Genomic DNA, 23,909 nt, shown 5'->3' on the forward strand with positions numbered 1-23,909 from the left:
CTAGTTTTTTGTATTTTTTAGTAGAGACGGGGTTTCACCGTGTTAGCCAGGATGGTCTCGATCTCCTGACCTAGTGATTGGGTGGGCACTCTTAGACACAGATTCTTGAGCCCCCACGCCCGATCTACGCAATCAGAAACTCCAGGAGGGGGGCCCGTGATCTGTATTTTGACAAGCCTTCCAGATGGTTCAGATGCAAACTAATGTTTGAGAATCACTGCACTACACAATTCCATTCACCTATCCCACTGCTGTCTCAAAGAATCCTCAAATGGAAGTTTTCTTTTTCTAAATCCAGCTGACTTCCCTAGTTCTCTGCTATTACCGACATTTCCCCATAATACAAGATCCAAACAGTATAACCTGAGGTCAATATAGCGAGCCTCCAAAACACAACAGATATTTAAGAAACTCAATACTGGCTTGTGACTGTAGAGAACGAAGATAATTCTCCATGGCTACAAAGAAAAAACACTGCCATGCAGCTTGGGAAAGAAAGAACAAAAATGCACTGACTCGTGAAAAATGTCTTATTAGTCTACTCTTTTTTTACTCTTTTTTTTTGAGACAGAGTTTCGCTCTTGTCCCCCAGGCTATAGTGCAATGGCATGATCTCAGCTCACTACAACCTCCGCCTCCTGGGTTCAAGCGATTTTCCTGCCTCAGCCTCCCAAGTAGCTGGGGTTACAGGCATGCCACCACACCCAGCTAATTTTTGTATTTTTAGTAGAGATGGGGTTTCACTATGTTGGCCAGGCTGGTCTCAAACTCCTGACCTCAGGTGATCCTCCTGCCTCAGCTTCCCAAAGTGCTGGGATTACAGGCGTGAGCCACCGCGCCCGGTTTTAGTCTCGAACTCCTGACCTCAAGTGATCTGCATGCCTCAGCCTCCCAAGGTGCTAGGATTACAGGCGTGAGACACTGTGCCCAGCCTTCGTGTACTCTTCATTTGGCAGTACTTGAGAATAAAATAAAGAGTACCCTAATAAAATATATAGACAATGTATTAATATGATTTTAAAGTATATTATTGTATATTTTAGTAAGTAGAATTGACGGAGTTTTTTGGGGGGTGGGGGACAGGTCTTACTCTGTTGCCCAGGTGGAGTGCAGTGGTGCAATCACAGCTCACTGAAGCCTTGACCTCCCAGGCATAAAGGATTCTCCCATGTCAGCCTCCTGAGTTGCTGGGAGGACAGGCACACGCCACCATACCTGGCTAATTTTTCATATTTTTAGTAGAGACCGGGTTTCACTATGTTGGCCAGGCTGGTCTGGAACTCTTGGATTCAAGTGATCTGCCCACCTCAGCCTCCCAAATACCTTTCCTTGGTATTATAGGCGTGAACCACCTCATCTGGCCCTGACAGATGTTAATCAATAAATATTTTGGTGAAAGAGTTTAAAATGTCCACCATGTGCACTAGCGCATTTGTGTGTGTGCGTTATTAACATCTTAGTGTATGATTTTTTTCATGGACATTAAATCAGCAGGTAGAATAGTAAGTCCCTGCTTACTTACTCCCCATCAACCCCAAGAAACTATGTATTCATTAATTCTTCATTCAAATCTTTAGGAACATCAGGTATTACACTAGGCCCTGAGGCCTAAGCTGAAAGAAACTCCAAAAGAGCAAAGGGCTCAATTTACATTTTCAGTATTCTCATCTAAACCATTGAAACTGGAGAATCTATTCAAAACAGCATTTTCTCTTACCTTGTGTCATTTTCCCTTGGAAAAGAATCAAGAAAAAAGTCCAGGAAGAATGGTCTAATAAGCACATGAAAAGTTAAATATTCAACATCATTAGCCATCAAAGAAGTAAAATCCAAAATCACACACCAACTAGCATGGTTAAAATTTAAAAAGACAGACAACAGTAATAATGTATATGTATGAAGATATGGAATTGGAACCCCGAATACCTGGCTGGTGGGACTGTAGAAGAATGTAGCCACTCTGGAAAACAGTGTGGCAATTCCTGAAAATATTAAATATGGAGTTACCATATGTTTTCCACTTCTAGGTATGTACCCAAGCAAATGAAAACATATGTCCACATAAAAACCTGTACATGAGTATTCATAGCAACATTATTCATAACAGCCAAAAAGCAGAAACAATCCAGATGCCCATGATATGAATGGATAAGCAAAACATGACATGTTCATGCAATGGATGATTATTCAGCAATAAAAAGAATAAAGTAGTGGCCTGGCATGATGGCTCACACCTATAATCTTAGCACTTTGGGAGGCTGAGGCAGGAGGACTGCTTGAGGCCTGAAGTTCAAGGCTGCAGCAGTGAACCATGACTGTGCAACAGAGCAAGATCCTGACTCAAAAAAAAAAAAAAAAAGGAACATATACATACTACAATATATATAAGCCTTTAGTTTTTGTTTCTGTAGAGACAGTTTTCACCATGTTGCCCAGGCTGGTCTCAAACTCCTGGACTCAGGTGATCCTCCCACCTCGGTCCCCCAAAGGAGTGGGATTACTGGCATGAACCACAGCTCCCATAGATAAACCTCGCAAACATGCTAAGTGAAAGAAGCCAGACATGAAGGGCCGCATAGTCTATGATTCCATTTATATGAAAAGTTCAGAATAGGTTAATCTATAGGGACAGAAAGTAGATTCCTGGTAGCCTAGTTGGGAGGGGCGGGAATATTGACAGGAGCCAGCTAAGGGGTGGAGGGGGTTTACTGGGGAAAATGTTCTTTGGGGGGCATTAAAAACATCTTTCTTTTTTTTAATGTTTATTTTTTTTGAGACAGGGTCTTACTGTGTCGCCCAGGCTGGAGTCCAGGGGCATGATCATAGCTTGCCGAAGCCCCAATCGCTTGGGCTCAAGTGATCCCCCAACTCGGTCTCCTGAGTAGCCGGTACTATAGGCATAGACTACCATGCCCAGCTAATTTTTAAGGTTTTTGTAGAGACAGCGGTCTCCCTATGTTGCCCAGGCTGGACTTGAACTCCCGGGCTCAAGCAATCCTCCCACCTCAGCCTTCCAAACTGCTGGGATTACAGGCACGAACTACCACACCTAGCCTTGAAAATCTCTTAATATTGATTGTGGTGATGGTTAACAACTCCACGAATATACTAAAAGACATTGAATTGTAGACTAAATAGGTGAATTATATCTCAATGTAACTATTTAAAACAAAAATGGACAAAGCTAAAAGAGAATTATAGATAGCCTCAGTTAACTAAAAAGTAAACTGAAAAGTGCTAGGTCAATGTATGGCTTTTTCTATTTCCTTTGCATTATAAATTTCTCCCAAATGGAGGTGAGCAGATTTTGTTATCATTTTACATTTTACAAGCCCTTGTACAAATAAGGTCTGTTTGAGTCTTCACTATAATTCAGGAGCAAGAAAATTATTTCCTTTTTTTATAGAACAGCATGTTGCAGCTTCGAGCTTATGAGATTTACTGTGGTTCATTCAGCTGGTTGTAGCAGAGGTCAGTTCTTCCGCACCTAAATCCTGGGTCCTTTCTTCTACACTGTGTAGCATTTCAGGGTGCCAGGTAGGTACTGTCATGCAGAGATGACACTTCTGACCGATCTCAATAAGAAAATGCCCAAGACTTGATTTTTGGGGGAGCTGGCCTAGCCAACCTAAGACCCCATTCAAGTATAATCTAACTTATTGGAGGTCTCATGGTACCATGGAAAGAACCTTTTGCTTTTGAGTCCTTTGCTGTTTTGAAATTTATTTCCATTTTGGCTCATCCTTTTATTTGCCTCAGGGCCTAGCACAGTACCTGATGTTCCAAAAGATTTGAATGAAGAATTTATGAATACTGTACACAGCTTGTCATGCATTACATCTCAATTTAACTGTTGGAGGTGAAGGGGAGTGAGTAAGGAATTTCTTATTCTATGTGGGAGGACCATGAAAAGAATCATGATTTCAAGCAAGAAGACCCAAAGTGGCCTCAATTTTCTCTTCCGTAAAATGAGAAAAAAAGAAATACCATGTTCACGGTTGTCATAAAGATTTAATGGGAGTATATCTGAAAAACCCTGTTTCGCAATGGGTGCACAACTAATGTTCATTAATGCTAAATCAAATACTAGCCCAGTACCTTGATATCTCCTATGGAGACCAGTAGTTCTGGACACTGGGGATTCTAAAGTTCAGTGACGATCAATATAAAAAGGTGCTGATTAGATTTGCCAAACTTGAACTGTCTACCTAATTATAAGGAAGAAACTTGGCTGGGCGCGGTGGCTCAAGCCTGTAATCCCAGCACTTTGGGAGGCCGAGACGGGCGGATCACGAGGTCAGGAGATCGAGACCATCCTGGCTAACACGGTGAAACACCGTCTCTACTAAAAATACAAAAAACTAGCCGGGCGAGGTGGCGGGCGTCTGTAGTCCCAGCTACTCGGAGGCTGAGGCAGGAGAATGGCGTGAACCCGGGAGGCGGAGCTTGCAGTGAGCTGAGATCCGGCCACTGCACTCCAGCCTGGGCGACAGAGCGAGACTCCGTCTCAAAAAAAAAAAAAAAAAAAAGGAAGAAACTATTGTTAATTTTATTTCATGTTGTATATAAAATTGTGTTCTCTTGTAACTTCAGATTAATTTTATATCTTGGTTTGCACTCACATTCGAGTGTGTGTGCATGTGCATGTGTGTTTATTTTAGTGACCCCCAAACCTAGTTACATATCAGAATCAAGGTGGGCCAGGCGCAGTGGCTCATGCCTGTAATCCAGCACTTTGGGAGGTGGAAGCCGAGGTGGGCAGATCACCTGAGGCCAGGAGTTCAAGACCAGCCTGGCCAACATGGACAAACCCTGTCTCTACTAAAAATTAGCTGGGCATTGTGGTGCATGCCTGTAGTCACAGCTGCTTGGGAGACTGAGGCACAAGAATTGCTTGAACCCAGGGGGCAGAGGTTGCAGTGAGCTGAGATGGCGCCAGTGCATTCCAACCTGGATGACAGAGTTAGACTCTGTCTCAAAAAAAAAAAAAAAAAAAAAAAAAAAATCTCTCAGGGTGCTATTAAATGCACAGATTGTAGTATAAAGACTTTGACTTGGCCAGGCACAGTGGCTCACACCTGTAATCCCAGCACTTTGGGAAGCCGAGGTAGGTGGATCACCTGAGGTCAGGAGTTTGAGACCAGCCTAACTAACATGGAGAAACCCCGTCTCTACTAAAAATACAAAAATTAGCTGTGCGTGGCAGCACATGCCTGTAATCCCAGCTACTTGGGAGGCTAAGGCAGGAAAATCGCTTGAACCTCGGAAGCAGAAGTTGCAGTAAGCCAAGATTGTGTCATTGCACTCCAGCCTGGGTGACAAGAGCGAAACTCCATCTCAAAAAAACAAACAAAAAAATGAGTTTGACTTAGTAAATCTGGAATATTTGGAGAGTTTCCACTTTTACTAAGCTACCAGGTGATTCCCCAAACATCACTGAATCACTGATAAAACCATTCACTGGACATTTTCTAAGAAATGTTTTTTTATGTAGATTGCAAAACGCATCCATTTACCAAATAAAACTCTGAACTATGTTGTTATTTCAGAAGAGAACATACTATAGGAGGGCAAACCTTTTCTCTCCTGCCTTACTAGAATTAAAAGGACGTAATAACATTCTGAAAGTCTGTGAATGCAGGAATCTTCCGAAGAGAGAATGTTCTGCCAAATCTTGCCATTTGAATTATCTTCATTCACCATTTCAAAGGGACTTTTCAATCAAAGGAAGCTGTAAATTCTGTAAATGAGCTGATAACCTCATTCTGATGAAAGTCATAACACAAGAAGAGTCAAGGGTCAAGAAAAAATAGCGGAGGCTCACACCTGTAATACCAACACTTTGGGAGGCCAAGGCGGGAGGATGGCTTAAAGCCAGGAGTTCGAGACTAGACTGGGCAGCAAAGCGAGAACCCAATCTACAGAAAAAAAAAAAATAATAATTTAAACTAGCCTCTACAAAAATAAACAAAATTAGCCAGGCGTGGTAGCGTGCACCTGTAGTCCCAGCTACTTGGGAGGCTGAGGTGGGAGTATCACTTGAGCCTGAGAGGTTGAAGCTGCAGTGAACCAAAATTGCACCACTACACTCTAGCCTGGAAACACAGCAAGTCTCTGTCTCAAAAAATAAAATAAAATAATGAAAAAACAAAAACAAAAAAACTAAACCCAATATCAACAGGACACCTAAGATGAGGCCAGTTCAGAGAAGTGCAGAGTTAGAGATCATCAGGCATCTATGCATAGCTAATTAGAGCAGGTTGAGCACTGGGTAACTCCATTCCATTTCAGTCAAAATAGGAAACCCTTGAGGGTTTACAGTTGTCTCTATTAAAGAAAGTACATGTACTCTAAGAACCTTGATCTATAGTGCTTTGTCTACCCAGGAATTCCCAAATGTTTGTTCATATTCTGCCAGCGTGATTCTACTACACATTTACTATACATTCTCTTATTTTTTGAGACATTTACTGTACATTCTTAGTCAACATCTTCTGCTTCCTCCAAAAAATATAATAATAATAATTAAAAGTATCCAGAAGCCCAGGGGCTGGGGAAAGGAGGGAATAGGGTATTCTAATGGCTTTCTGTTTGGGATGATGAAAAAGTTCTGGAAATAGGTAGTGGTGATGGTGACAAAACATTGTGAATGTACTTAATGCCCGTGAATTAAGGGTACATTTTTAAATGGTTAAAATGGTACATTTTATTTTATGTATATTTTACCAAATATAATCATAAAAATCATAGAATAAAAAAAAAATCACAGGCCAGTATGTTAATCACATTTCCTGTCACCCTGGGGTGCAGGTGCTCTAACCCATGCGGCTGTAGAGTGTTTGTCCTGGTGGGCAAAACAAAGATTCAAATACATAACTTGATGGAAATGTAAAGCACTCCTTGAAAGCTGAACAGAAAACTTCCCTCCAACATACCTAGGCCAGCGCTTCTCAAAGTTTAATGTGCAAACGGATCCCTTGGGTGATCTTGATTCAGCAGATCTGGGTGGGGCCTGAGATCCTGCATTTCAAAAGGCCTCCAGGTAATGCAACCGTGAACAAGGACCTTACTTAAAGTGGCAAGACACCTGAACACTTCAAAGTACACAGAATGTCACCCTATCACCAACTAGAATAACAGTCTCCTCACCGGGAGACGAAGAGGATAGATAGTATCTCTCAAGTGAATTAGTTAAGGGCTTAACTTACCTATGGACCACGTTTGTGGAAATGCGTTTAGAAACCTGGACAGAAGACCTGCCTGCGGAGGCCTCCCTACGGAACCCGCCCACCTCTGGGACTGGGAAGTAGCCACAGACAATAAGGATAGTTGAGACACTTAGTTGCGCAGAAAGCCCTCGTGCAAACTTCAAAACACTCTTGAAAATGCCCTTCTCAAGCTCGAAGAATGCCTGGAATTCAGTGGCCTTTTTCCAACATAAAGATCTCTGACTCGGTTTTGACTGAGAGCTCCCTACAGAAGAACCTTGCAATGCATCCCTGGAAAACTGACAACGCCCTGTATATGCTGACAAGCTCGGCCCCTCCCTTACAAATGGGTCAGAAAGCGAAATTTGTTGCTGTTGTTGTTGTTGTTTAAATGTTTTCTAAGGCTCTGCCGCGTTAGGCGGAGAAGATCCCCGTTTTTCGGGCTGCGCGGGCAGGGCGAGCACCTCCAGGGCTGTACAGTCAAGCTCTCTGGAGTGCGGAGTTTTCAAGCCCCGCGGCGGAGGCTCAGCGGGCACTCAGCCCCACCAGCTTCCAATAACCAGCGCCGCGCTCCGCCCGCGTCACTCCAAGGCACCGGCTCCTGCCCCCTCCAGATACGGTTGGCTGCGCCAACAGAAACTCAAAGGCCCTTTTAATCGGGTAATAGAGTAGCTCAGCAGAAAGTGAAACAGTTTCCATCCCTTGAGTGAAAGGGTGCCAGGCCAGGGAGGAGAAAGAAGGTGGCTTCCAGACACCTGTGGCTGCCGCAGGTGCGTGTTCAGGCACACCTGTTGATGATTCCCCCAAAGAGACCCTGTGAGGCGCTGCCGCCCCGGGAGCGATGGGGAAGCAGGGAAAAAGTAAATGCCCGATGAAGTACACCGCGCACTCTGCAGAGAAACCTAGAGGACGTCAACTCCTACTTACTCGCGCTGCCCCTCACCCCCGCCTGCACAAACGACCCAGGGCACCAGCGCGAATTCTCGCCCACCAAATCATTCCCTGGCCAAAGTAGGGACAGGAGGGAAGGCATCTCGGCGACGCCTGGGCACAAGCTGCCGCGCCTCGGCGGCTCTCCCAGGGCGCGCTGCAGGCAGCACCGGGGCCGGGGAAGGAGACAGAGGAGGGTACTCGCCTAGAGCGGGTGGCGGCCGCGGCCGGCGGTGTCGGGCGCTGGGCGAGGACGAGGGCGGCTCTCCGGGGCGCTGGGCGGCGCGGCACTAGTTGCTGGGCTGGTGTCCCCTGCGCTCCCTGCGCGCGTCGCTGGCAGCACTTCACCCGAGCCGGAGTGCGGGAGGCTCCCCGGGAATGGGAGGGCGCCAGCGGCCTCCGCGGCTGCTCCTGTATATTATTGTGACTTGGGCTATTTCCTGTTTAGAGGTTTGAGAGAAGGGAGAAAAAAAATCCAGGGTGGGGGCAGGGGGAATTGGGCGGTGGCGAGCCAGAGAGCGCCGGCCGGGAGGGGAAGGAGGTGGGCGGCGGCTGTCACCTTCTTCCTTGAGACCGGAGGGTTCTGGGCTCGCGAGACCCGGGAGGGAGAAGCAGCTGCTCGCAACACTACTTTGGGGTGTCGGGAAGGGCGGACAGGGTGGGCCTGCACGGACGCCACCCAGCGGTGGGGCAGGGGCCGCGGCCGCCTAGGAGACCTTTGTCACTGGAGTCCGCGCGCCCACTTTGCCGCCTCTTTTCTTTTATACAGAACTGCAGCTGAACTTCTTTCCAGAGCGGGTGCAAGAGGAATTTGCTGGGCTTCTTTCTCTATGCGTGCCCAGGTCCGCTTCCTGATCCTCTCCAGGGTGTGGGCAAGGAGGAGGTCAGCTCCTCTACGCTTCAAAGCCCCCGGGAAGCATGGTTGTGGGCCACTGTGGGTGCGCGGGGGGCTCTTGGAGGGGCGGGGAGGTCACAGGTTTTATTGAGGGGTGTGAGACAAGTTAACGATTTTAGTGTAAAGTTAACTTTTATGACCCGCTTCCGTTCCCCTCCCCCGCCAGTCTCGCCCTTAGCCGGGATCACTGGGTCTGAGGCCCCAATCCGGAAATACCGGTTCCTCCACCCGGACAATAGGTGAGGGCGGGAGCGCTACCCAGAGAGCGTGCTTAGTCACCTCGGGAATCCCTGCTCAGTCGGGAGGGCAGAACCCTCCCAGTGCCCAGCCCTCCACCTGGCAAGCAGGTGCCCCTTCGGTTTAACACGGCTTGTTAAAAACCCTGGGGAGAGAATGGGGACTTAGTGTTTAATCGGTAGAGTTTCAGTGTGGGATGACAAAAAGTTCTGGAGACCGAGAGTGGGGATGTTTGCACAACAGTGTTAATATACCTAATAATGCTGTAACTGCCCAGTGGGTTCACCTTGCCCGCTGCGTAGACAGAGCCGATTTATCAAGACAGGGGAATTGCAATGGCGAAAGAGTAATTCACGCAGAGCCGGCTTTGCGGTAGACCGGAGTTTTATTATTACTCAAATCAGTTTCTTCACGCATTCGGGAATCAGATTTTGGTTGGTTGGTTGGTTTCGGGTTTTTGTTTGCTTGTTTTGTTTGAAAGCGAGTTTCGCTCTTGTCGCCCAGGCTGGAGCGCAGTGGCACGTGCGATCTCGGCTCACTGCAACCTCCGCCTGAGTTCCAGCGAGCCTCTCCCCTCAGCTTCCTGAGTAGCTGGGATTGCGGGTGCCCGCCACCACGCCCAGCTAATTTTTACGTTTTTCATAGAGACGGATTTCCCAGGTTGGCCAGGCTGCTGTCGAACTCCTGACGTCAGGTGATCCACCCTCCTCGGCCTCCCAAAGTGCTGGGATTACAGGCCTGAGCCACCGCAACCTGCCCTGAGTTTTTAAAGATAATTTGGCGGGTAGGGGCTTCAGAAGTGGGGAGTGCCGATTGGTCAGGTTGGAGATGAAATCACAGCGGGGTGGAAGTTAGGTTTTCCTATGTCTTCTGTCCTTATCTGCGATGGCAAAACTGGTTTGGTCTGGGTGGTGTCAGCTGATCCATCGAGTGCAGGGTCTGCAAAATATCTCAAGCACTGCTCTTAGGTTTTACAATAGTGATGTTATCCACAGGAGCAAATTTGGAGAGGTTCAGACTTTTGGATCCTGAAGCTGCAAGACCCCTAAATTGTTAATTTCTAATCTTGTAGCTAATTTGTTAGTCATGCAAAGGCAGACTGGACCCCAGGCAAGAAGGGTGTATTTTCGGGATAGGGCTGTTATCAATTTCGTTTCAGAGTCAAACCATGAACCGAATTCCTTCCCAAACTTAGTTCTGCCTATGCCCAGGAATGAACAAGGACAGCTTAAGGGTTAGAAGCAAGATAGAGTCAGTTAGGTCTGATTTCTTTCACTGGCATAATTTCCTCAGTTATAGTTCTGCAAAGGCGGTTTCAGTGCCTTACACTGTACACTTAAAAATGGTTAAAATGGGCCGGGCACGGTGGCTTACGCCTGTAATCCGAGCACTTGGGAGGTCGAGACGGGCGGATCACGAGGTCAGGAGATCCAGACCATCCTGGCTCACAGGATGAAACCCCGTCGCTACTAAAATTACAAAAAAAATTAGCCGGGCATGGTGGCGGGAGCCTGTAGTCCCAGCTACTCAGGAGGCTGAGGCAGGAGAATGGCGTGAACCCGGGAGGCGGAGCTTGCAGTGAGCCAAGATGGCGCCACTGCACTCCAGCCTGGGCTACAGAGCGAGACTCCTCTCAAAAAAAAAAAAAAGTTACAACGGCTGCGCTGGGTGGCTCAAGTTGTAATCCCAGCACTTTGGGAGGCTGAGGCAGGCAGATCACTTGAGGTCAGGAGTTCGAGACCAGCTTGGTCAACGTGGTGAAACCCCATCTCCACTAAAAATACAAAAATTAGCTAGGCATGCTGGCGCACGCCTGTAATACCATTCCACTCGGGAGGCTGAGGCAGGAGAATTGCTTGAACCTGGGAAGCAGAGGTTGCAGTGAGCCGAGACCTCACCATTGCACTCTGCACTCCAGCCTGGGCAACAGAGTGAGGCTCCGTCTCAAAAAAAAAAAAGTTAAAACGATACATTTTATGCTGTGTATATTTTACCACACACACAAAATCCTGAGTAGGATTCCATCACTCACTCCAGACAACTTTGCTTAGGACTGCCAAACTCTTCTTCCCCATGCAAACTTTTGCCAGAAGTAATAGAATGGATAACAGAGCCGGGCGCGGTGGCTCAAGCCTGTAATCCCAGCACTTTGGGAGGCCGAGACGGGCGGATCACAAGGTCAGGAGATCAAACCATCCTGGCTAACCCGGTGAAACCTCATCTCTACTAAAAAATACAAAAAACTAGCTGGGCGAGGTGGCGGGTGCCTGTAGTGCCAGCTACTAGGGAGGCTGAGGCAGGAGACTGGCGTAAATCCGGGAGGTGGAGCTTGCAGCGAGCTGAGGTCCGGCCACTGCACTCCAGCCTAGGCGACAGAGCGAGACTCCGTCTCAAAAAAAAAAAAAAAAAAAGAATGGATAACAGTACTTTTTATAAAACTCAGGTTTAGGCCAGACATGGTGGCTCACGCCTATAATCCCAGCGTTCTGGCAGGCCAGGTGGGCAGATCACGAGGTCAGGAGTTCAGAGAACAGCTTGGCCAATGTGGTAAAACCCCGTCTCTACTAAAAATACAAAATTAGCCAAGCATGATGGTGCACACCTGTAATCCGAGCTACTTAGGAGCCTGAGTCAGGGAACCCGGGAGGTGGAGGTTGCAGTGAGCTGAGATTTTGCCACTGCACTCCAGCCTGGGTGACAGAGCAAGACAATGTCTCAAAACAGAAACAGAAACTCAGTTTCATTTAGGTTAGACTTCTGATGATACCCATCAACAACTTATTTCAACAAGAGGGAAGATCAAGCCTGAAGAACACTGCAATTTTAAGAAAGATGAACAATAATTTGTCAGAAACTAGGGTATTAACAAAGTAATAAAGGTGTATGTAGGATGCTCCTGTTTACCTATGAAAGCAGTAAAAAAAAATTACCCAGGCGTGGTGGCCCATGCCTGTAATCCCAGTTACTTGGGAGGCTGAGGCAGAGAATTGCTTGAACCCGGGAGGCAGAGGTTGCAGTGAGCCAAGATCGCGCCACTGCACTCCAGCCTGAGCAACAGAGCAAGACTCTTAAAAAAAAAAAAAAAAGAGAGAATATACCATGTTTTGTGCATTCGACTTTGGAATGACATAAATGTTTTACATTCTTATGAAACAAAACTAAATTTAAAAAAAGCAAAATGCAACACATGAACACTGGTATCAAATGGGTAGCTTAATAATATAAAGGGAAATTTGGCCAGATCACCTGACATCAGGAGTTGGAGACCAGCCTGGTCAACATGGAGAAAACCCATCTCTACTAAAAAAAAATACAAAAATTAGCCAGGCATGGTGGCACATGCCTGTAATCCCAGCCACTCAGGAGGCTGAGGCAGAACAATCACTTGAACCAGGGAGGCAGAGGTTGCAGTGAGCCCAGATCACCCTGCTGCACTCCAGCCTGGGCAATAGCGCCAGATTCTGTCTCAAAGGAAAACAAAAAACAAAAAACCACACACGGACACAATTAATTATTGGGGCTGGACAAAGTGGCTCATGCTCTTGATCCCAGCACTTTGGGACGCTGTGGCGGGCAGGTCACTTGAGGCCAGGAGTTTGAGACCAGCCTGGTCAACAGGATATCTCTACTAAAAATACAAAAATAAGGCCGGGCCAGGCACGGTGGCTCAAGCCTATAATCACAGCACTTTGGGAGGCCAAGGAGGGCGGATCATGAGGTCAGGAATTTGAGACCAGCCTGACCAACATGGTGAAACCCCGTCTCTACTAAAAGTACAAAAAAATTAGCTGGGCGTGGTGGTGCGTGCCTATAATCCCAGCTACTCAGGAGGCTGAGGCAGGAGAATCGCTTGAACCAGGAGGCAGAAGTTGCAGTGAGTTGAGATCGTGCCATTGCACTCCAGCCCGGGCAACAGAGCCAGACTCCATCTCTAAGTAAGTAAGTAAGTAAATAAATAAATAAACAAACAAACAAATAAATAAAATAAAAATACAAAAATTAGCCAGAGGCTGAGGCACAAGAATTGCTTGAGCCCAGTGACCAGAGATCACACCACTGCACTCCACTTCAGCCTGGATGACTGAGCGAGAAAATCCACAATTATTTGACTCTATATCCTTTGGGGATATACCTAAGGACAAAGAGAACTTTAAGGAAAAAAAAAAAAAACTATAACCTTTTTCAGTAATCATAATGTTAGCAGTAATTATGTTAATATCCTTAGAAATCAAGATTTTTCTTTTTTTTTTTTTTGAGACAGAGTCTCATTCTGTTGCCCAGGCTGGAGTGCAGTGGCGCGATCTCCGCTCACTGCAAGCTCTGCGTCCCGGGTTCACCCCATTCTCCTGCCTCCGCCTCCTGAGTAGCTGGAACTACAGGCACCCGCCACCACGCCCGGCTAATTTTTGTGTTTTTAGTGGAGACGGGGTTTCGCCATGTTGGCCAGGGTGGTCTCAATCTCCTGACCTCGTGATCCACCCGCCTCGGCCTCCCAAAGTGCTGGGATTACAGGCGTGAGCCACAGTGCCCAGCCAAGATTTTTCAGTGTAAAAGATAAATATAAAATAAAAGAAGTTGAGCAATATTAAAATTTGAGTTGGAATCATTACTTATAACTCATGATGTACTTTTCTTAAAATAAATAAATAAATGAATGAATAAATAAAATTAATAAAGTCCACGATCTACTCACTGAAAACAAACAATAACCAAACTGATAGGAACAAGTATCCTCAGATCCCACACTATGCTCTGAAAATACCATTTTCCTTCAAAAGAATCTACTTATCCTTGGAGACGTGGTTGATAATAGGTCTAGAGTAAGATGAATGCCAAATAAGCCTGGAATATCTTGCCAATTCAGAAAGCAAGGAAGCTCTCAGAAACAAATTTATTTGAAATGTCATCTGGAACCAATTTGTAGAAACTCTTACTGGCCAAAGTGGAATAAATTTGAGCATCAATAAGAAAAATAACAGCAATAAATTGAGACATATCAAATATTTGTATATCCATGAGTCATAATGATGCTTTTTAAAAAATCTTAATTGCTCAACTTTGGAAATACAATAGAACTAATTCATTATTTTGAAAGCTGGCAAATGGTAAATGAAGGCAAAGAATTGCACATTTTCCTTGCCTTTTCTGGATCTAACATTTCCTATGTACCATTTCAGATCTTCTTGGCCTTACCTGTCTTATTCCAGCCACTACTGTAGCAACAAGTTCCAGGTGGGCTCTGACCAGCTTCATGCAGGGACAACCCTTAAAAACCGTGCCACTTGGTTGGCTGGGCGTGGTGGCTCACACCTGTAATCCCAGCACTTTGGGAGGCCGAGGTGGGCAAATCACGAGATCAGGAGATAGAGACCACCCTGGCCAACATGATGAAACCCCGTCTCCACTAAAAATACAAAAATTAGCTGGGCGTAGTGGCGCGCACCAGTAGTCCCAGCTATTTGGCAGACTGAGGCAGGAGAATCTCTTGAACCCGGGAGGTGGAGGTTGCAGTGAGCTGAGGTTGTACCATTGCACTCCAACCTGGGCAACAGAGTGAGACTCCATCTCAAAAAAAAAAAAAAACCTTACCATTTGGCCGGACGAGGTGGTTCATGCCTATAATCCCAGCACTTTGGGAGGCCTAGGCGAGCGGATCACGAGGTCAGGAGTTTGAGACCAGCCTGGCCAACATGGCAAAACCCTGTCTCTACTAAAAATACAAAAGTTAGCCAGGCACGGTGGTGGGCGCCTGTAATCCCAACTACTAAGGAGGCTGAGGCAGGAGAATCGCTTGAACCCGGGAGGCAGAGGTTGCAGTGAGCTGAGATCATATCATTGCACTCCAGCCTGGGTGACAAGAGCAAGACTCCAGCTCAAAAAAAAAAAAAAAAAAAAAAAAAACCTTGCCTCTTACCTCCCACTCCAGGTGTTCTCTCTTAATGACAGTGGGGGGATCCATGGAAGCTATCAGGGTGCCCATGCACCCACCACCCTGAAGTGTGAATGAGTTAATGTTTCATGGTCTAACCTTTAAGCAGTGAGGGATAGGAACTGATAAACCTTGCTCCCTTTTCCCCGCAAGATGAAGAAGCCTGAGACTCATTCTATACAACTCATTTGGTCACACACAACCAACCAGTCAGGAACCTGAAGCAGCAGCCTACTCAGTGAGGCTCCCTTGAATTGTCTGTCCTGCTTCCCCATCCCTCACTTCTTTGCCTAGGATCACCACATTCTCCAGTCAAGCCTTTGTCTCTATTCTCTGCTTCCTGGAAGACCCAAGCTATGATGTGTATGTACCACTTGTATCTCAGGGTAACTGAAGAGTCGATGAGGATATTATGTCAGCCAATAAATAAGGAACGACAACATTTGAATTACCAGCATTTTGTAAAACTCTAATAAAATAATGGATCCAGGCAGTGGTCATTGAATAGCCGCTCACATCACAGAAAAGGAGATCACCAGGCATTATGTGCCGTCTGATGGAAATATACAACCACAAATGACATATTCTTGCCAAAAAGAGCAAACTAGTGTCTGACCCAGCATCTAGATCCAACTAACTGTTGAGAAAAACTCTTGAAATAGAGGAATGTGTTAAAAACACTACACTACTGCTGGGTGCAATAAATGAAGTCCAGGATATAAAAAACTCCTAACAGAAAAATCACTCAGGCTGAGTGTGATAGCCCCTGCCTATAATCCCAGCACTTTGGGAGGCTGAGGCAGGAGGATCACATGAGCTCAGGAGTTCAAGATCAGCCAGGGCAAAATAGTGAGACCCTGTCTCAAAAAAAAAAAAAAAAAAAAAAAAAAAAAAAAAAAAAGGCTGGGTGCAGTGGCTTACGCCTGCAATCCCAGCACTTTGGGAGGTCGAGGCAGGCGGATCACGAGGTCAGGAGATCCAGACCATTGCACTCCAGCCTAGGCAACAAGAGCGAAACTCCGACTCAAAAAAAAAAAAAAAAGATGGAGGAGAAACCTGTAGATTAAAATACTTAAGAGAGATCAGTGAAATACAATGTGTAAATCTTGTTTGGATTTTGGTAAAAACAAACAAACAAACAAAAACCTCTAGAAAAAATAATGAGATATTTGAAGAAATTCTATATTCTCTAAGTTGGTAAAAAATTTAGGAAAATTATTTAATGTCATGTTTTATTCACATACCATTGATTTAGTATATAGAGTTGATGTTGCTACTACATGTGTCTGAGTGGCATATTAATTTAATTTTTTTTTTTTTTCTTTTTTTGAGACGGAATCTCACTCTGCCACCCAGGCTGGAGTGCAATGGCGCGAACTTGGCTCACTGCAACCTCCGCCTCCCAGATTCAAGAGATTCTCCTGCTTCAGTCTCCCAAGTAGCTGGAATTACAGGTGCTGGTCACCACATCCAGCTGATTTTTGTATTTTTAGTAGAGATGAGTTTTCGCCATATTGGTCAGGCTGGTCTGGAACTCCTGACCTCAGGTGGTTCACTCGCCTCACCCTCCCAAAGCGCTGGGATTACAGGTGTGAGCCACTGCACCTGGTCTTTTTTTTTTTTTTTTTTTTTTTTTTTTTTTTGAGACGGAGTCTCACGCTGTTCTGGAGTGCAGTGGCGCGATCTCGGCTCACTGCAAGCTCCGCCTCCCGGGTTGCCGCCATTCTTCTGCCTCAGCCTCCTGAGTAGCTGGGACTACAGGCGCCCGCCACCGCGCCCGGCTAATTTTTTTTTTTGTATTTTTAGTAGAGACGGGGTTTCACTGTGGTCTCGATCTCCTGACCTTGTGATCCGCCCGCCTCGGCCTCCCAAAGTGCTGGGATTACAGGCTTGAGCCACCACGCCCGGCCTTTTTTTTTTTTTTTGAGATGGAGTCTCCTTCTGTCACCCAGGCTGGAGTGCAGTGATGTGATCTCAGCTCGCTGCAAGCTCCGCCTCCCAGGTTCACACCATTCTCCTGCCTCAGCCTCCCCGAGTAGCTAGAACTACAGGCCCCCGCCTCCTGACCCGGCTAATTTTATTTGTATTTTTAGTAGAGACATGGTGTCACCGTGTTAGTGAGGATGGTCTCGATCTCCTGACCTCGTGATCCGCCCACCTCAGCCTCCCAAAGTGCTGGGATTACAGGAGTGAGTCACCGTGCCCGGCCTTTTTTTTTTTTTTCGATGGAGTCTCACTCTGTTGCCCAGGCTAGAGTGCAGTGGTGAGATCTCAGTTCACTGCAACCTCTGTCTCCCAAGTTCAAGTGATTCTCCTGCCTCAGCCTCTCGAGTAGCTGGGATTACAGGTGCCTGCCACCATGCCCAGCTAATTTTTGTATTTTTAGTAGAGAGGAGGGTTTCGCCATGTTGGCCAGGCTGGTCTGGAACTTCTGACCTCAAGTGGAACTTCTGCCTCAGCCCTCAAAAGAGCTGGGATTACTGACGTGAGCCACCACACCTGACCTTGTTTAATTTCTTTCTGTATCTGAAATAAAATGAACATTTCAAAGAAGAATTGGATTGTTCTGGAATGTGTTCAGGTAAGAAGAAAGGGACTCTGGTAAGCATAGGTGGTAACTGACATTATCTTTGTTTTTCTTGTCATTGTGGGTGTATGTTGTATTTCTTTGTCTGCATTTTTCTGTAATCAGCAAAACAGCATTTTCCGTAGCTAATAAACATTTCCACTTTGACAACTGAGCATTGCAAAATCTGCCCAGGGAAATAAAATGGGACGCCTCCTTGGGTTACAAGGGCAGTACTATGAAAAATGGAGCAGGAACTCTAAGTTCTGACTTGGCGCTCAACAGGGCCTCCCTCCCTGCCACTGGCACCAAGACAGTCCTGTAAAAGCAATCAAACCTTTTTAGGAGACAAAGCTCTATTCTGTGCCTCTTGTGACAGGGAGCTCTTGTGTTCTGTGTCCTGAGGTCCTGAAATCAATACTGAACTTCACCTGCAGTCTGGACAAACAAGAAAGGGAAAGAGTCAAATCAAAGTGGAAAGTGGGGCACTAGTTTTTTGACAGGACCAATGTTTTCATTTTCTTTTCCTTAGAAATGGGGTCTTGCTATGTTGCCCAGGCTGGACTTGAACTCCAGGGATCAAATTATCCTCCCACCTCAGCATCCTGAGTGGCTGGGACTACAGGCGCTGAGCTGAGCAGGACCAGTGTTTTCTCTCTCTCTCTTTTTTTTTTTTTTAGATGGAGTCTCAAGCTGTCACCCAGACTGGAGTGTAGTGGCGTGATCTTGGCTCACTACAAACTCCGCCTCTCAGTTTCACACCATTCTCCTGCCTTAGTCTCCCAGGTAGCTGGGACTACAGGCGCCCGCCACCACACCCAGCTAATTTTTTTGTATTTTTACTAGGGACAGGGTTTCACCCTGTTAGCCAGGGTGGTCTTGATCTCCTGACCTCGTGATCCGCCTGCCTCAGCCTCCCAAAGTGCTGGGATTACAGGCGTGAGCCACCGTGCCTGGCCAGGACCAGTGTTTTCTTTGTAATGGGGGTGATGTGGAGCCCCAAAAGGAGCCCTGCTGGCTTTGCTACCTGCTGCCTATGTGATGTGAGTTATGCATTTAACTTCTCCAAGTCTCAACTTCAGTCTCCTCACCCTTTGACTCAGCAACTCCATTCTGAAGCATCTATCTCAACAAACAATACTCACACAAGTATTGAAAGAGATAGGCCGGGCACGGTGGCTCACGCCTGTAATCCCAGCACTTTGGGAGGCCTAGGCGGGTGGATCACCTGAGGTCAGGAGTTTGCTACCAGCCTGACCAACATGGTGAAACCCCATCTCTACTACTACTACTACTAATAATAATAATAAAATTAGCCTGGCATGGTGGCAGGCGCCTGTAATCCCACCTACTCGGGAGGCTGAGGCAGGAGAATCACTTGAACTCCAGAGGCGGAGGTTGCGGTGAGCTGAGATTGCACCATTGCACTCTAGCCTGGGCAACAAGAGTGAAACACTGTCTCAAAAAAAAAAAAAAAAAAAAAAAAAAAAGAAGGACAGAGATAATTTCAAAAATGCTTATTCTTATGTATCTGAAATAGCAAAAATTAAAATTACATTTTTAGCCACCAAAAGAATGGCGGGATAAACAATGGTACACTATATGATGTGTTAAATGTCTTTCTGTATGGACTATTCAGATGTTTGCTTTGGTTCCAAAACAAATATCCAATTAGTTAAAGTTACAAATCTAAAACCCTAGTTCTCTAGGTTTTAACTTAACACGTTTGCTTGATTATTCTATTTTATAAAAGTAGCATTTTTTCACTTACATAATTTTATTATACAATATTTTATATATATATATATATATATATATAAAATAAGTAACATCTCTGTAAGCTTGGGAGTGAATAATAAAATGAATACATGAACCCACCATACAATTTATGCATAAAGCATTGCGGTTGCTTTTAAAGCCACCATGTACCTTCCAAATCCTAAACCCATCTTCTCTATCCATTTCGAGGTAATCACAATCCTAAAGTATGCATTCATTTAAAAAAAAAAAAAAACAGTTTAACAAACATGTAAGTCTTCCTAAACAACATGTTGTTTGGATTAGCTTGGCTTTGAGCTTCTTTATAAAAATGGAATCACGGCCGGGCGCGGTGGCTCAAGCCTTTAATCCCAGCACTTTGGGAGGCCGAGACGGGCGGATCACGAGGTCAGGAGATCGAGACCATCCTGGCTAACACGGTGAAACCCTGTCTCCACTAAAAAATACAAAAAACTAGCCGGGCGAGGTGGCGGGCACCTGTAGTCCCAGCTACTCGGGAGGCTGAGGCAGGAGAATGGCGTAAACCCGAGAGGCGGAGCTTGCAGTGAGCCGAGATCTGGCCACTGCACTCTAGCCTGGGCGACAGAGCGAGACTCCGTCTCAAAAAAAAAAAACAAAAAAAAAAATGGAATCACACTGTATGTAGTCTTCTGCAACTAGCTCTTTTCGTGCAAATTATATTTCCAAGATTTATTCTGGTTGTTGGATATAGCTGTATTTTTTATTGATTGATTGACTGATTGATTGATTGAGATAAAGTGTTACTCTGTTGCCCAAGCTGGAGTGCAGTGGCACAATCTCGGCTCACTGCAACCTCCAACTCCCGGGTTCAAGTGATTCTCCTGCCTCAGCCTCCCCAGTAGCTGGGATTACAGATATGCACCACCACACCCAGCTAATTTTTGTATTTTTAGTAGAGACAGGATTTCACCATGTTGACCAAGCGGGCCCAAGCTCCTGACCTCAAGTTATCCACCCACCTAAGTCTCCCAAAGTGCTGGGATTACAGGCGTGAGCCACCACTCCCAGCCAGACAATGACTTTCTTAGTGAACTTTAAAGAAAAGATTTCAGATGATTGCAAGATTAGATTTTGTATACCATAGGAGTGAGTCTTCTTTTCACTCACTAAGGAAATATATGTATCATTCTTGTCATTTGTGGATTTTGCATTCTAAGTATGTTTGAAGTTGCACAGCTACTAGCAAATACATCTGGCTGGAACTCACTAAACCCTGTTTGTACTTAAATCACTTCATAATTTCAAGAAGGGTTAACCATATAGCCCACATCCCAGGATTACTAATTTGGTTTCTACCCATAGAAATTTGTACCTTCCACCCAGGTCAATCGAGCGAATTTCACATTCCTTTGGCTCTTATGATTTGATAGTGTCCTTTCTTCCTTTCTTTCTTTTTCTTTCTTTCTTTCTTTCTTTCTTTTCTTTCTTTCTTTCTCTTTCTCTCTCTTTCTTCTTTCTTTCTTTCTTTCTTTCTTTTTTGACAGAGTTTTGCTCTTGTTACCCAGGCCTGAGTGCAATGGTGCAATCTCAGCTAACCGCAACCTCTGCCTCCTGGGTTCAAACGATTCTCCTGCCTCAGCCTCCCGAGTAGCTGGGATTACAGGCATGCACCACAATGCCCAGCTAATTTTGTATTTTTAGTAGAGACGGGGTTTCTCCATGTTGGTCAGGCTGGTCTTGAACTCCCGATCTCAAGTGATCCGACTGCCTTAGCATCCCAAAGTGCTGGAATTTCAGGTGTGAGCCACTGTGCCTTTTCTTTCTAATTCTTAAGACTTTGAGACTTGATGAGTTCTGCTTGCTTTCATATACTTCTCATGTTAAAACCACGTAACCCTAGCAGATATTAATGGCAGTCAATGAATATGGTAACAACCTAGTGGAAAGTATATTGGCATTTACTACTCTTTCCACTATATGTTTGAAATTTTTCCTTTTTTTTTTTTTTTTTTTTTTTTGAGACGGAGTCTGGCTCTGTCGCCCGGGCTGGAGTGCAGTGGCCGGATCTCAGCTCACTGCAAGCTCCGCCCCCCGGGTTTACGCCATTCTCCTGCCTCAGCCTCCCGAGTAGCTGGGACTACAGGCGCCCGCCGCCTCGCCCGGCTAGTTTTTTTGTATTTTTTTTAGTAGAGACGGGGTTTCACCGTGTTCGCCAGGATGGCCTCGATCTCCTGACCTCGTGATCCGCCCGTCTCGGCCTCCCAAAGTGCTGGGATTACAGGCTTGAGCCACCGCGCCCGGCCTCCTTTTTTTTTTTTTTTCTGGAGACAGAGTTTTGCTCTTGTTGCCCAGGTTGGAGTGCAATGGTACAATCTTGGCTCACCACAATCTCCGCCTCCCGAGTTCAAACCATTCTCCTGCCTCAGCCTCCCGAGTAGCTGGAGTTACAGGCATGTGCCACAACAGCGGCTAATTTTGTATTTTTAGTGGAGATGGGGTTTCTCCACCTTGGTCAGGCCAGTCTCGAACTCCCCACCTCAGGTGATCCACCTGCCTTGGCCTCCCAAAGTGCTGGGATTACAGGCATGAGCTACCGTGCCCGATCCATGAATTTTCAAGAAAATGTAATTAAAGTCTATATGTGTTCAGATGTTAAAAAAAAAAAAAAGACTTGGGGAGGGGGATTGAATTGAAATGAATTTTAGATGTCTTTAGTGGCTTTTTCTGATTTGGGGTCACAACTTTTTAGTGATTTCTGCCAACCAACTCTAAGGAATGTTCTCCATTAGTTAAAAATGGTAAGCTAAGGAAAAAGGCAACTTGCAAAACAATACATATAGTTTGACCTGTTTATTTAGTAAATACACATATGTGCTAATAAGTAGAAAAAGGGCTGGAAAGAGGCGTAGCATCTTAGTAACAGTGGTTAACTGGAAAGGTGAGAGAGGTTATTTAGGGGAGTAAGGGGACAGTGGTGAAGACAAACCTGTACTTTATTTATTTAGTTAGTTAGTTAGTTTTTGAGATGGAGTTTCACTGTTATTGCCCAGGCTGGAGTGCAATGGCGCAGTCTTGGCTCACCGCAACTTCTGCCTTCCAGGTTCAAGCAATTCTCCTGTCTCAGCCTCCCATGTCTGGGATTACAGCCATGCACCACCATGCCCAGCTAATTTTGTATTTTTAGTAGAGACGGGGTTTCTCCATGTTGATTATGCTGGTCTTGAACTCCCAACCTCAGGTGATCCGCCTGCCTCGGCCTCCCAAAGTGCTGGAATTATAGGTGTGAGCCACCGCGCCTGGCTATTAATTTATTTTTAATGGAGACAGGGTCTTGCTATGTTGCCCAGGGTGGTCTCCAGCTCCTGGGCTCAAGTGATCCACCCACCTCTGGCTCCCAAAGTGCTGGGATTACAGACCTGAGCCACCATACCCAGCCTACACCTGTACTTTTTAATGTACTCTTTTGAATTTAATTAAAAGCCAAATACATTAAAATAAACACGTGGTGGACTAGAAGATCTGCCAGTTGCCACTGGCTGACACTTGCAGGGATCCTAACGGGATGGAGAAAGTCTCGAAGGGGACCCAGTGAGAGTTTGCAGTTAGGGTATTCTGGTACTTCCTGAAGACTAAATAGGGCCAGCTGTACCTCTCAGAAACAGGCTGGCCAAGGTCACAAGGGTCACATGACTGCTGAGTGCTCTTTTGGCACTCCTCACCCCTCCCCAGCCACACCTGCCTGGCCTGAGGGCAGGGCTGCTCCTGAGCCTGGAGAAAACCTGGGTCCCTTCTTCCAGGAAGCTCCACCTTCTCTCTGAGCAGTGGCACAAATAGGTAAACACCCAACCTGTGGCTACCAGTCAGGTGTTGAGAAGAAAGGAAAGAGGAATAGCCCCTCCTCCATGCTCAGCAATCACTGAGTGAGAGATTACTTTGGTCCTCTTTAACACACTTTACAGTCCACTCTACTTTGACGTGATGTTGTAAGTCATTCAATTTGTAACTCTCCATGGAGTTTGGAGTCAGTGGTTACCTCTAGATTCATGGCTAGAATGGCTTTAAAGGCATTTTTAACATGCCTTTTTTTTTTTCTTTTAAAACCATCTTTAAAAAGCTTTTCTAAGAAAATATCAGTTCAAGTAAGTAGCATACTGTTTGCTTTATGGCATTTGGACTTTAGCAAACAACTCATAAATAAATATTTTGTGTTGGCCATTTGTTAACTGTCCAAAGATCGCTGTAGTTTTATTTAAACCTCTGGCGAATACAACTAATTTTAAATTCACATAGAAAAGCATAGTTTCTCTGGAGTTGAGATTACCTATGAATTTCCAGTGAGAAAGCTACAACTATAAGATATAGATATAGATAGACATACATATAGATGGATTCACTGGATGCCTT

The 23,909-nt window shown here is 45.6% G+C and overlaps 1 protein-coding gene across 2 annotated transcripts in view; it reads right to left on the reverse strand.

Moving 5' to 3' along the window:
• LOC105491857 (tight junction protein 2) overlaps positions 1-8,752 on the reverse strand; it is a 140,450-nt gene extending 131,698 nt beyond the window's left edge. Inside the window, exon 1 of one of the 2 annotated variants that reach the window (XM_071077704.1) lies at positions 8,344-8,752. The gene's annotated coding sequence lies outside the window, so the exon portion shown is untranslated. The remainder of the gene's footprint in view (positions 1-8,343) is intronic. The other variant, XM_071077699.1, reaches the window with a different exon arrangement.
• Positions 8,753-23,909: the final 15,157 nt, after the last annotated feature.

This window comes from Macaca nemestrina, chromosome 14 (genome assembly GCF_043159975.1).
Source record: "Macaca nemestrina isolate mMacNem1 chromosome 14, mMacNem.hap1, whole genome shotgun sequence".
Classification (NCBI taxonomy): domain Eukaryota; kingdom Metazoa; phylum Chordata; class Mammalia; order Primates; family Cercopithecidae; genus Macaca; species Macaca nemestrina.